Genomic DNA, 14,944 nt, shown 5'->3' on the forward strand with positions numbered 1-14,944 from the left:
AAGACAAGACCAGGCATGTTTCCTCTATCAAACCCCCAAAAGAGGTAAATTATAAGCAGACATGATTGTGAATACATCCTGTAAATACTTAATGTGTTTTAACAACGATGTTTGAAATTAATGATCATAAATACAAACATTTCAGTCTAGCGGAATGTCAGGGCGTTTCATCCATGATATGCAGTGATTGAAATGTTGTGTTGGTGTATCAAAGGCCTTCCTCATGTTTTATTAGAGGTGCTCACAGTCAGATGCATACCCCATGCTCCCACTTGCAGCCACCCCATCGCCCCCTCCTCCACCTCCTCCGCCCCTGCTACCATGTTGCTCCATTTATCAAAAGCTGAAATAATGTGGCAGGGATTTATTATCTTATTCAGGAGCCAGGCTTCATTTGCACAACAGAGGCCACAATCCTCAATCTGGCATTGATTTCTTTTGATTTATGTGGAACGAGCAGTGTTAGGAGTGCATGTTCATTGAGCCTGGTGCCCCTCTACTCTCCTTTGTTTACAGTGACAGTGATGTGGACTGTGATGAAACATAGAATCAAATCAACAAAACTAGCTTTCCTGTGGATCAGCATTTAGGAGCTATGTGGCTCAATATTAATTCAGGACGAAGAAAAAAAAAACACTAAGTCTCTTGTGGCGGTACACTTGTCAGCTTTGCTTGTATCCTCATGTTGCACTGCTTGAAATATATATTGTTTGCATGTTTACATGTGATGCTGATGTTACTCGACAGGCTAGACAACACTGCAGAAGTGCTGTGGTTTTAAGTGAAGTCTGTGTAGCTCCGCACGGGCAAATCAGGATCTGCTGGAGCTTTTTGTTGTGGAAAAACTCCAACTTCCAACATTTAATGAAGACAAGCAAGGTCTTTCCCTTTCTACCGCAACCATCCAACTCTGTAGCTGCCCAGTGGACATCACCATGACAGCTCGAGCAGAGGCACGGGCTCTAAACATGGCTGATCACAGTAACAACATTGTTTCAATAACAGCGGCGAACTACCCAGAACGCTACACATCACAACAGGCAATTCTGCTGCCTTTCAGGTTTAATTTGAGGGTGTTTACATCCACACCCGTTGAACCATGTAGAAATCGCAACCCTGTTTATGGAAAAAATACTCCCCTGTTACTCACACTCCTCACCCGGAATGGATGTGAACACCTGCTGAAAGTCAGCACTTTCACCTCACAGTCATTATTTCATTTTGACTCCAGTGTGGTGGAAAAGAGTGAAACAATGAAAAATATAACACTGTCTTCAATCTCACAAAGTGCATGATATAGTTTCTCCTGAAATATTGCAATGCCTTTCACTCACTAGGATTTGGAATACATAAAAATGGCATGCAAAACATATTAACTGTGATTTAAATTGTCTGTTACAAATGTGGTTATGCCTTTATCAGTGTTTTATACCAGCTATCAGTGGAAAATGCAGCTTGACTGCTATCTGTTATTGTGTGCATGTATCTGATTTCTTCCCTTTCTGAGAGAGCAGCTTGAAAGTGAATGCCTAATAAAGCTTGTGAAGTCAAGGGTTAGAATAATAACAGACGATTCTGTAACTTGAACAATCGCTTTGGCTCATTGAAGTCTGTTTCTATCTGGATCCTTCTAATCCTCTTGGTGCATGAGTGGGTGCAGAGAAGTTATTGCACCTCGTGATATGATGGGTAATCAAAGTTTGGACCTACTTGCTTTGCTCCTGACAGGTCAAGAAGGTTCATTTCGTCCTATTGTCTTCCACCTACTCTCCTCAACAACAACAGCTGTTTAAGCATGTGGTGGCAACTGCGATTTGAATCAATTTCCGACTGATCACGCTTAACACGACTTGTCAGTGTTATTTCTTTGACGATCGTATGCAGATTCACATTAAACATGTATGGTCTGAATACAAAATTCATTCATTATACTGTAAGATAGTTAATGCTATACAGTTAGACAGAATGTCGGAGGCAACAGCACATGGATCTTCAATCAAGGCTATTGAACTTTGTATTGATTTGAGCCAATGCTGTTGGAGGCAAGCTGTTGAGGCCCATGTTTTTTAAAGGTTGTGTGCTTTTCCCTATGACTGAAATGTTAATCTGTGTGGGTGGTGATACTGTATATTAGTGGGTTGCAAGGTTAGTAAGGGTATTTGTTACATTTCATAAAGGAAGGAAATTTCAAATCCCCTATAATAAGTGAATAGCTGTTGTAGTGAAAGTATAGTCATACTAGAGATGGATGTATGGATAGATAGATAGATTTTTAGCAATATATAATTGGCTAATTGGTGGTACTCGTTTGACAAGCTAACAAACTAAGGAGAAACTGGTAGGCATTGCTGAGCAGAGGGTCGTCTGGACCACCTTTCTTAACCCACTGCCACTGTGACCTGACCCTGGATAAGAGGCAGAAAACAGATGGATCGATGCAAGCTTCATTAATTAAGCCTGCAATATGGTTTAGTGTGCGTGCTGTACAGTACATGCACTCTGTAAGTGGTAGAAGCTTCCTTTTAGTGGTAGTGATGTAGTTTAGTTTGAGGTCATGTAGAAACCAAAAGATATTCTTAAGAATAGAAATGCCCACTCTTTTTTTTATCAGATTGCTCCCATCCAATCATCTAATAATTCTTTCTTTGTTTTTCATTTTCCTTTTTAAGTGTATGCTGCTGGTATAGTCTATAGCTCTAGAAATGTAACACCCAGTAGCTCCCTGTAGTGTTACTTATTGAACAGCAGCTATTGGCATACATGGCGATCACAGCATCATAGTACTGTATATTGAGTTTCTGTAAATTTCCCAAGATTGTGTTTTGACAGATAAATTCAAATAAACACTATAGGCAACAAAACAGAGAGTAGGTGGAACAAGGCCAAATAACTCCAGCCTTCAAGGTGTGTCTAGTTCTTGTTCCACTCTAAAACCCTTGAAATGATTACCTGTCATTGGGCTAAATGTAAAAACAGCACAAGTAGATAAATTGGTGAACTGTCAACATGTCAGACAATAGTAGCAAGATCATTGGAAATGCACTGACTTGAATGAGCGTGGCATAGGGTGTCCTTGTTCCAGTCACAACCACCTTGGTTTCATTACACTGCATGCAGACAGTGTAAGTTGTGTCATTTGGCAGCCATAAATATTTTTAAATGTACCGGTAAACCAGTATCTGCTTCTTCTCCTGGTAATAGTATTGAGACATACTTTCTAAACTTTGTCATATTATGTTGTTGGCAGTTAAAACTACAATTAGCAGGAATCACAATCATTTAAATGTGCTCATAAATCCGTACTGAAAAAGACTTGCCATTAGCATCCGCATCCATCCACTTGGAATTAAATCACCCAGGCGCCTAAAGACACAGCAGTGAATACTACCTGAGTATAAAGACTTGACATTTGCAGCTCCTCCCTTTCACTGCTGCATGCACAACAGATAAAAGAAGGTATTAAATTCACTGTGTCTTGCAATGTGTAGGGGAACCTAAAAGAGATTGTGTGAACTCCCTGCCACACCTCCCAATTCTATTCCTCCTCCTCCCCTATCTTCAAAGAAGAAAAGAAACTACCAAGAACAGGGTTTAGGTCCCAGGAGACGCACGACGAATGGTATCCTCTGACTGCTGCATGTAATTTTTCACAATTTAACCTCCTTGGGTGATAGTTGAAGGTGGATTAGTGCACATCATTATTGGAAAGATAGTGATTTTCGATTTAAATGTAAATCAGCGTGTTTTTTTTTCAATTATTATTATTCTGTATAACATTAGGTATGGGAACAATAATTGATAGGTCTCAGATGTACAGTATGAGGGGGTACTGAACAATTTAAACAAGCCTGTAAAGCATCTTGGGTATTAACAGACAACCTGATCAATCAATAGTTGTGCTGAAATTTGAATCGTATTGATGATTTTTGCAGCAAAATTTCACATAATTAGAAGCTCTCACAAAATCAGACGGGTATAGTAATTTATTCAAAACATGATAAAGCCTGTGAAGAGTTCAATCCTCTGACCAGATACAGACGTCTGGATGGGTAACACATTCTTGGCAGTCTTCCACCAATAAGTTCTGTTTTCACAAAGATGATTTTCCACAACAACTGCACTGTTGTGGAGAACAATTCTGACAGGAGATGTTACCACTGAACTGCTACAGCAAAGCAGAGCCTGCTTAAAGTGTGAGAACCATTACAGTATATGTCTGGTGACTTTTTTTTAATAAATAACAAAGATTCTTTTCAGATTAATTGCAGACTCATTTATTAACCGCCATATTTTTGACTTCTTAGTGAGTTGATGAAATGTATCTGCCCCAGTTGACTTTGTCCTTTCTGTTCCTTGAGAGTCTATGTGAAACTTTAGGGAAGGACCAGTTGCACACGCATGCAAACTCTGTAGTGTTTACACATGCTAGTCTAACACTTTGCATACCAGCATTATGACCTAAAAGGAACACATTTTCTCACACATTTGTAAATATATTTGGAAACACTGTGCTGAGGTCTAACAGATACTGTATATTTAACACCAGTTGCTTCTTTTGTACCGAAGTCCACACGCTGGCATCCACAGCACAGACTCTTCCTGTGCTTGTGGGTGGATGTGCAAACAGTGTTATTGCTAAGTGTTGAAGAAATGGCTTGGAGTCTGGACAAATATAACTCCACGCTAAACGGTCGGTCTGCTTTTCGTCTGTTCACGCCCAGTCAACAGGACAAAGACAGGCGTCACAAATGAAGATGAGGAATCACACACAGCCCAGTTCTGTCACTCACATTTACTCTGCCTTTGTTCCACAACACTTCACTGTCCTAACTTTTACAATAAAGAGCTTTGCAGAACAGGATAGTACAATGCATATTTAGCCTCAAATAGGGCAATTGGGGTTTTAATAGTTTTGGAGATGAATGCAGTAAGTGGTTTTGGCTGAAATCAAAGTATTTTCTTCATGTTGAAATACTAGTTTATTTTATAAAAATCATGTAAGTCTGTTTGTTGAATAAAATAAAATATAAGTCTGTACTCCAGCATGTACACCACAAGCTAATGGAGGAGTTTTCCTTCTCAAGTGTCGACATATTGTTAGATAATTTCGACAAATCGCTGGTTGTCTGATTACACTGTCATAACGCTATGCCTACGTAATTCAGTTACCTGGGTCCTCAGCGACATTACACTGAAGAGAAGTGAACGGGATAGATGAGGGCCCCAGCGAGGGGGCCTGGCAATTGAAGAAAGAGCTGAACGAAATTAGAGGGCACATAAAGTGCTTCCGACACCGGTGAATCCGTTTTCCTCAGCAATTACAGGAAGATAGCTTTTATTTCATCTATGGGGGCTGGGGGCTGGTGGGGGGTTGCCACAGCACTATGGCTGTCAGCAAATACAAGCAAAATCTACAGCCTAGAGGTTTTTGAGGATATTTTAATGACCTGCCTTGTCCTTTACACGGCTCACAATCTGATTATTAGTAGCGGAGGACAAGAGGCTAATTGAAGTGTCACTCAGCGCTAAAGTGTCTTTCTTTTTTCCCTTTATGCGTTGAGAGTGGAGAATCATCTTTTTGAATAAGTCATCAGCACTTGAAATATAGTGATGGCCATTGATTATTTCCTAAAGGCACACTTGAAAAAAAAAGAATGTACTGCAAAGTGGAACACGGGGAACAAGGATAATGCATAATGAATGAAGAAGCAAGATGCTGAATAAATTCTATATTTGTTCCACAGTATGTTGTGTAAATATATTTTTGTATCATGATTAGTGGGTACTGTAAGACCAAAATGTTCTGTAAAGAAGAGATGTTGCCTTTAAAGTGAAGGCCTCAAATACGAAAGACTACTGTAACTTCACTCTGGTGTAAACAAATCACTGGTTTATGGAGATTTCCACCATAGGTCACACAGATTTATTCAAGATTCTTCCTGTGTAGCAGAGAATGGGGCCTTGGTTCCTTTGATTCATGCTGACGTCACTGAGCTTCGCAGTGAACAGATTGTTTCATTTAATCTTTTCAGTTTTTTTCCTTTTTTTTGAGGAGAATGTCAGAGCAGCAGAAATCAGAGTTCTGTTTGGACTGTAGGGTTTTGTTGTGTCTCTGACAGCAACCAACACTTTCCGTCTCAGGTCAGCGTAACACTCTCTGGGCCATTAATCAAGACTGCAGCACAACAGCAGTGTTCAGGGGTTGTCAAAGGAAAACACAGTCTGACCCACATAAAGCTCTCATTCAACGAAAATAGCCCCATTAACGCCCATAGGATTTGCATGAAGAAAAAGTAACTGATTAAAACTTAATGCCACAGCTGCTGCTGCAATACAGACAATGATATTATTATTAATATTAGTTTACATTTGTATATTGATTTAATTGTCATATTTACCTTTATACTATTTATACTCTTTACAACAAGTAATTATGTTGGGTGCAATTAATGCTAAACTGTGAACACACTGGGGCTACAAAACCTTGTATATGATATGAATGTCAGTTTTTTTCCCTTACATGACTCTTGCACAGATGGACCAGTATCCAAACATCAGAGAAACTAATTACATTTTCACTTAAGCATAAGCAGAAATGACTATACTGCCTAGAGTTTGAGGCCACTGCCTGTTTCTCCCTCCCTGTCTCCTCTGTGTTAACTCCCTCCACTCACTGCCTTAAAGTACCTGGCTAAAGACCAGCAATTTCGCTGTTGCCTTTTCTTAACTCCTGCATATTTTATAACAGCATTAAGGCATCATATTAGTTTTAGCATGGTTTATTGCAGCTGGTTGAAAAAGTCAGCTGCAGGCTGCTCCTCTGTAGTTGTGCTTTTTTGCACTGTGCTGTAAGCAGTATACATTATCACCACATACTGCTTACACACTGTCTAAACACTGTCTGCTGCTGTAGTTAACAATTTTCTTTTGAGAATAGTTAGTGTTACTTTTTGAAGACTGTGCATTTCATGTCTGCTTGAATAACAAAGATAAACGTGCTCTGACTTCAACAGCTGGACACAAAAACATAAGCAAATGATTAATTTACAAGGGGATATTAAAGCAGAAGTGAGTGATATATTTGTGTTAATATAAGTCTTAAATAGTTATATCTTCTGACAGCAATCACTTACATAGAGTGTTTGGACTGAAACACGGGTCTCTCAGTCCCTCTGCTCTGCTCTGAGCCGAAGAGAAAACATTTATCGTATCCTACAGTTTGTATCCAATGAGGAGAGAGAACGGCATGCAGGGCTGTGTGTGCAGCCAAGGAACGCCATGTGGTGGTGACGTAGCGACGAGGACTGTTATGGTGCGTTCAAGGAAACTCGTATTTTTCCAACCGTGAAGTGGTACCAGTTCGATCTGGTACGAGTTCACCGGTCGGAAGTTACGAGTGGCCGTTATAGTGACTTTCACCGGTAAAACAGGTCGGAAAAACACGAGTGGGTTGCCTGGAACGCTACAAAGTCGTAAGCTGTGACTTGAAGCTGTAATTTACGATTTCAAAAGCCTGCCTGGAACGCAGCATTAGCGAAAATGACCGGATCACTCACTTCTGCTTTAATGTACACATTAAGGGCATACATTGAATAAACTAGTTGTCTGGTTCATTTCTTGAAACAAAATTAATAATAATGTGTATGCATTTATAGTTAGCACCAGATTACCTTCTCTTGTGTTTTATATATTTAAATCTCCTTGGCAGAAAGTCTTCATACTGGAAGCTGTACAAACAAAAGATAGATTAACTGGAAAAAGAGGTTAAGGTGTAACACAAACACCATCTAACAACTGGAGAGAAGGCTTTTTGAAAATATGATTAACCTATTGTAGCATCACTTAAGACTAAATCCAAACAATAAGAGTAGTGAAGTTTAAAAGCACATAGATGCACATTGATTTGCCTACAACAACTATTATTTGCATGATCAGATCTGGAAAAAAACAATTACAAAGTGAAGGAACAAGCACAGAGTTGACAGCTTTATTTGGTGAGTCATTGTCATTATCAGAGACATGTATGCCTTTTATTAAATTACCACGAGTCATTTGAAAAATTAAACAACAGTTACATATTTGTCATACAATGTGTTCATCAATGATTAAGTACCTGGGACAGTTCCTAAATGTATTTGTGTGAAATTAAGTCATATCGTTTAAAACTGATTGTCAGGTTATTGAGATTCTGAAAAGGACTCAAAAATGCAGACAAGATTGGCAAAGCATCGGTGGGGGAAAAAATGCAAGATTTATTGGATTTACAAGGAAGACAGAGGCAAGAACACGCAGTGTAATGATCCTGCCACCTTCACAGCTATTGAATTCTTAGATGTGTCTGTGCTGAGCTTGTTTCATTGTTTCTCTTTAATGGCTTCACCAGAACCTGAGTAATCATCTGTACAGCGTTTAAAAGGTTGGAGAAAGGTTCAGATTGTGAAAAATCAAAATAAAGACAAGAAAGAGTGTGTGTTCTCTGCGCCAAATTGGTTGACAGTTAAACCAGCAGGTGTTTGTTGCTGATGCAACCCAGCAAACTTTAGCTTTACATTCGCAAACATCTGATGCAGTTCTTTCTATTGTCTCTCGCTACAGCCCTGACATTTTTAACCTGAAACAAGGAATGCATCAATATATTTTTAATGGGAGGAAAAAGTTTACAATTTACAAAAAAAATCATATTTTGGAAATGCTGAGTTTCCAAATATTGATTTTGTGCACACTTGTGCATGGCTTACAAAGTCGGGCTGATGCACATGAATATCACATCGTAGTATCAGAAACTTGCATTAGGCTTTAAATCAACTTGAGAAACCTATATCTCCAAACAGATTTAAAGGATTTATATACTGCTGCATGTAAACACCTTATCAGAGTTTCATTGTTTGCCATCCACAGAGTTAGTCACACAGGAGTTTCTGATTTACACAAAACAAAAACAAAAAGTCTAACACCACTCAGCTCTGATGCCCCGTAGTTATCACTGATACAAGTCTGGCAGTGATGAATAAGAACTAATACTTTGATCTATCTGTAACACCAACAACTTTTTTAGTTTTTGCCTGGAAAGCAGCTTCATATTGTCTCCAGCTGTGTGTTGGTTACTTCCAGGCTTTTAATTGTGGTTTTTGAAATTCAGTGCACTTGTGTTGAATTATTTTAGTGCATGTGCTATGTACTCATCCGTGGAGCTGATTGAGATAATCATGCATATAACAGCATGGATTAATGCAAGTGAAAGCATTTGTTTTTATACATAGTGGGAGTGTTGTATTGTTCTGTGCTGCTTTGTCTTTACACCTGTGAGCAATTATTGTGTGATATTTGGTGTTGGATCTGATCGGGCATCTGTGAAGTGTACACATCTGCAATGATAGTGTGTGAATGGTGTTAATTGGCCACAGCTAGAGGTGCTGACTAACCAACTACTGAACAACTATTGTGGACAGAGACCCCCCAGAATGCCAGCTGCTGTGTAATTTGAGCTGGATTGTTGTACTGAATTGATTAAGTGCACACAATGCTTAGACTTTGTCATCAAATACTCCTAATGGTATATTAAAACTGTAATATACATAAATATCAAATAGCTATTTTAATTTGTTAAATCCATTTAAATTAAAGTTATGTTGTAAGAATCCATTCAAGACAGTTACCACCTCAACCCAATATGGCAAAATAAGTGTTATGTATCAAATCAAAATGTTTTCATGCAGTCTGACCAAGCCAGGGGAGCATTAATTCGTGAGGCTCTGCAACCTAAGAATTACACTTTGTCACATGTCAGAAAAACTGTCTGTGTTGGGCTGCAGTTAAAAATACATGTAAAATAAAACAACATTCCCAGCAAATAATTTTCATGTGGGATTCACTTTTTCACAAGAATAATTTGTTTATGATGGTAAAGGCTCGGCTTCGGGCATGTGGGATGCTGAGATATTGCGGCTCATTCTGAATATTCAATTACGACCACTGGCGAAACACTTACAGTAGGTTAACTGAATATTATTAGTGTAGGCTAATAAGTGGCTGAATCATCACATTTTTGCATGTTCTTTTCTGCACAACATCAGCGTTTTATGTGTTTTACGAGGTCTATACCATCCCAGTGCAGATCAACACATCCTCCTCTGGGATGCCTCCCTTTGAGATGTACCCCAGAGAACCATGTCTGTATGCAACAAATAATAATACTGATGAGAGAAATAGTCCCATAACAACACTAGCTTGACTTGTTTATCTGCATGTATGAGGAAAAAATATTAATAAAGGGAATTTTAAGGAACAGTTCTAAATGAAAAGTAAAGGCTTACGTTAATATGATTATTATTATTATAAATCACTTGTGATTTTCCCCCAAAACAGAGTCATGATGCCAGAAAGCTCAATGGCATGTTTTCATAAAGTCACACTGGTCCACCAAATATGTTTTATTCTTTAGCTAAATGTTTACCTTGAACTTATGTGTTTACTTATTTTCGATTAACATATGGACAGTCCTCTTCAAGCCTAAGGGCAAATCCATAGTTCACAGCACTGCTTTTGTTTACCACACTACAGAAGAGAACAGAGGCAGCAATGGTAACACATGCAATAAAGATGTCGATGTTCGATCTGTCAGATGTAAAACAACACGTGCCCATTTCCCTATCAAGAAGGGAATTCAGCTTGACTTATGCAAAGACCCGTGACCCCTGACAAGCTTTCTTGAGGTCAAACCGCTGACCATGACTCCTTGCTTGTCTCCAGACGAGCATGGCAAACAAATCCATAGTGCTATTTTGCATAGCATGTAAAAAAAAAAAAAAAAAAACTCATTTCCATGGTGCAATTAAGATGGAATTCAAATGGCAGAGAGTCAAATGACCCAGCTGCCCTGTAGCAGTGTGAACTCGACTGAGTCAGAGAAGAGCTCCAGGCTTATGCAGGCTTGCAAACTGTGAGGATTCACAGTTGGGGTTCTCAGTATACACTAGCTGCCAGTTTGTGATCAAAATGCAGTTAACATGTTGTGTAAAATATAACATTTCTGGTCATTTCTGACAGGAAGTCATTTAATGCAATACAATCCTGCACCAAGCAGGTTTGTGCTCCAAGTTTCATTTCGACTGAACCAAAAGTCTTTAATTGTGCTCTCTCTCCTCCTCTTGAACCTTGCACTTTCTCTCTCTGAGTTCTTGATGTGCAGCTTGAATTTCACTTCATTTCAAAGCATAATTACGTCTTAAGTTTATATCAGCAAAGTCAGCAGAGTGCCGTCCCAAGGAGAGCGAGTGATCTTTCATGTAGGTGAGACGTCAGTGAGGACAGAGCATTCAGATAAAGGACTACAGTGCAGAAAAAGGTGATCTCTGAGCTAATGGTCTCGACTATGCATAAAGTTGCTATTAATTTGTCCTTTAGATTTTTTTTTAAATTCTTATCCTAACTGGCATTAAAGCCAGTTGGATCAGAACTATCAGTAAAGACCATGGAAGAGGATGTGAAGTGTGCGTTCGTTAATTGAGAATATTCATGTAGATCTATGATATAAAGTAATTGTTTGATCAAGATAACAAAATCATAACAACTGTCCACTTTGTTTTCCATTTGATGCTAAATGAAATGCAAATTATATGAACAGTATGCCATCAGCATCCTCGTTCTCCAAGCGAGCGTCCTTCCATTAAAAAGTACTGTGGATAAAAATGAGATGTCGTCATTCCTCCAGCTTCCTTAAAACACCTTGCCCTTCTGTTTAATTCCATTCATTTGGGTCCCCTGCTCTGCCACTTTGCAGACTTGATTATAATGAGAATCTGAGGCACCAGGGATATAGAGTTGTAGCATCTCTGGGGAATCATCTGACTGACAAAGATTGAGTGGATGTCCTTCCTTGAAAGACAACTGGCTGATTTGCTAATTTCAAAATACAAATTCATGGTAACACACACTTAACACACACAGGGGCGGAGTGGGGCACCAAAATCTACCGGGAAAATTCTGACCGCACCGGCCCACCATCGGCTCAACCCCCCCCCCCCCACACACACACACACACCATTTACATATTTCTGTACCGCTCACCGCTCAAACAGAGCTATGTGTCATTCCATATGGCAAAATATATGAGTGCCAGAAGCAAAAAAAAAAATGTGGATGAAACAACTCAATTGGGGGTCTGGGGGTCCTCCCCCAGAAATTTTTTTGTAAAGGCTACACCATTTCCCATATTCTGGTGCATTTTAACCAATACATCCATGATTTTAACACATTGTTACTTTTATCTAGCTAAAAAAAGAAGAAGAAAGAAATTACAGAAATACAAAATGTGAAAGAGCTGCAATTAGTGCCTCCCAAGCAGATTTAGCCTACTTAACACTGCTGACCATAAAATTACATCCAGTCATGTTTACTCCTTTATTTCCCCTTCTCAACTAGTCTGCAAATAGATTTTACTGACAGCGCTCTGCAAACGCCACGGTTTCGTTTCGGGTCTTGTCCTACTCACCAACATGCTTCGGTGCCCATGGAGAAGACAGAGCAGGCTGCTGCTGTGATGTGAGAGGTTCCGGCTCGTAACGGTACCGCGGTCCGCGTATCGACGCGCACTGGCCCACTTACAGTAAAGCACGGACTGTGTTGTCTTGTTAAATTAATATAACTTATAGATAACGTAACACACGGGCAGGACTGATCAGGTTTGCTGGTTGGCTTCCGTGAGTCGATCTGTTTTTAGCCGTAGCCGCTAGTTTAATGATAACTTTCACAGTGACAGGCTGACGCATTTCCCATGAGGCTTTGCACCATTCTACATTACTTTAAGAACAAACAAACAAATTAAATTGCTGGTTATTTTATATTTTGTGGTCATGAAAGTTCTGTAACATTGAAGTAAAATAATTAGATAAAGATAGGAGGCTAAACAAAAATCATTTAGTAGGCTGGATTGATGATTGATGAATGATCTGATTCACTATCGCAACCATGAGTGAGAGGTAGAGAGACATGAAGGGGTACAAATAATGGGTGGACTTTTTTTGGGTATAGAGGTAGAGCTTAGAGATAATCATGGGGGTTTGTGATTATAGTTAATTTTAAATCATGATCACCACACGGCCATGCAGGGCAGCTTGCGGGCCGGCTCACTTGGGTTTATTGGCCGCCGGCCGACCGGGAAATCTCCCGGTCCTCCCGATGGCCACTCCGCCCCTGAACACACACATGCACACTGCGACGCACACATGGCAGCAGAAAGCAGTGTTTCAGACCTTTCGGTGTCTCAACAGCGGATGTGCAGGCCCAAGAGAAATAAACAGATATGTCACTTTCTATTTAGCTCAAAAACAGAGTGCCTGTCCGTCATCTTAATGTGTCACTTTTTGAGTATGAGGATAAGACTTTGCATTCCATCTGGAAGGAGGCAAAAGATTTGGGAATGGAACTAGAAATGAAGGCAGCACAGCGTCTTTTCTCCTTTTTTCTACCCATGGTGGCTACAGTTTTGCCAAAAAGTTACATGTAATGTATTAAATGAATTAATAATTGTACTGTGTTAATATTTCTCCATGCCATGTATTACATTTTCAGTCAACAATTTAACATTCAATGCCAGGAAGCTTTCTCAGCTCTTGGTTTTGGATTGCTTACTGTATCAATCTGTTCTGGTAATTTTTAAGCCTTTGGGTTTCAAAGGTCACTTTGTAACCCAACCTAATTAATTAAATTAGTTGAGAGCTGCTGTTTTGCTGTGTAGTGCAAGATGTGCTCCTTGAGCTTTGAAATGCAGGTTTGTGGTAGTATTGGATAAATAAGATTTATGGCCATTTCTCACTTGAAAAGAAACCTCTGGCTGCCCTGAATAATCCTGTCTTGAAAGTCAGTCTAACATGAAAAGCAGTCCGTTATCCCCACTACACCGGCATAAGCATTACTCTTTTAATAATACATATATATAGTCTTTGTTGCTCAGTTACATTAAATGATAAGGCCTAGTTTGAATGCTCCAGGTGAGTATTAATAAAATGCGAGCTTTCCACAATATTAAACTCTGTGAAACCAAAACTGAAGAAATATTGCTGGAGGGCTTTTCATATGGGGCTTTCTGTTACAACTAAGTATGTGAATTAGTTTTGACTGACCTTTTTTCAGCCAATCCTTTGATTTGTAACCATAGGTTTATATGTAATCACAAGCCTTCAGATTTTGTTTGCACACAACTCACTGATGAAACATTAATTTATGTAATTTGAAAAATCAATGTTGGTACAACATATCAGTATTCATTCATAGAAAATTAATTTTATCATCAGTTATGATCTGGCAGTACAATACTTGTCGTGAATATATTATCATTCAACTTATCTATGGTTACATTAGGCATCTGCAGTACTTTGATCAGTGTTTGCAACAATTGTGGTCTGGTTTCATACAGAAAAAGTTCACAGTGACAGACAGATCATTAATGTGTTTGTTTGCATTGAACTAAAACCATCATCTCTCACCAACCTTGACCACACTGCTGTAAATGCCTGAACATAACCACAGATGCCATGTACCTCTGTCTCTGATGTGGCAGTGACAGTCCTGCACTTTGTACACCACCCTGCCAATTACATTTCTTACAAAAGCTTTTTTTCTGTTGCAGTGTAGTTGTGTACAAACGTAGCTTCTAGGAGACAGGGTTGTTTGTTGAGGTGGTCATGAAACCTTAAAGGGCAAGTCTACCATTTTTACACATCAAAGTCTGTTTACAAGTCTTTGGGAGTGCTACTGCAGGTGAAAAGAAGTTGTAGGTACAAAGAGGGCGCTGTGGGAAATCTGATGAATTGCCTCAAGTCAGCAATGGTCGGATCTGAGGACTACAACTTTGACTGGGAAGAAAAAAACATACAATATAAAAGACAATACCTCTGGCTCTGCTGCCTTGATTTTTATTTTTATTTTTGTAACTGCACATCTTAGT

Source organism: Trachurus trachurus, assembly GCF_905171665.1.
Source record: "Trachurus trachurus genome assembly, chromosome: 13".
Lineage (NCBI taxonomy): Eukaryota > Metazoa > Chordata > Actinopteri > Carangiformes > Carangidae > Trachurus > Trachurus trachurus.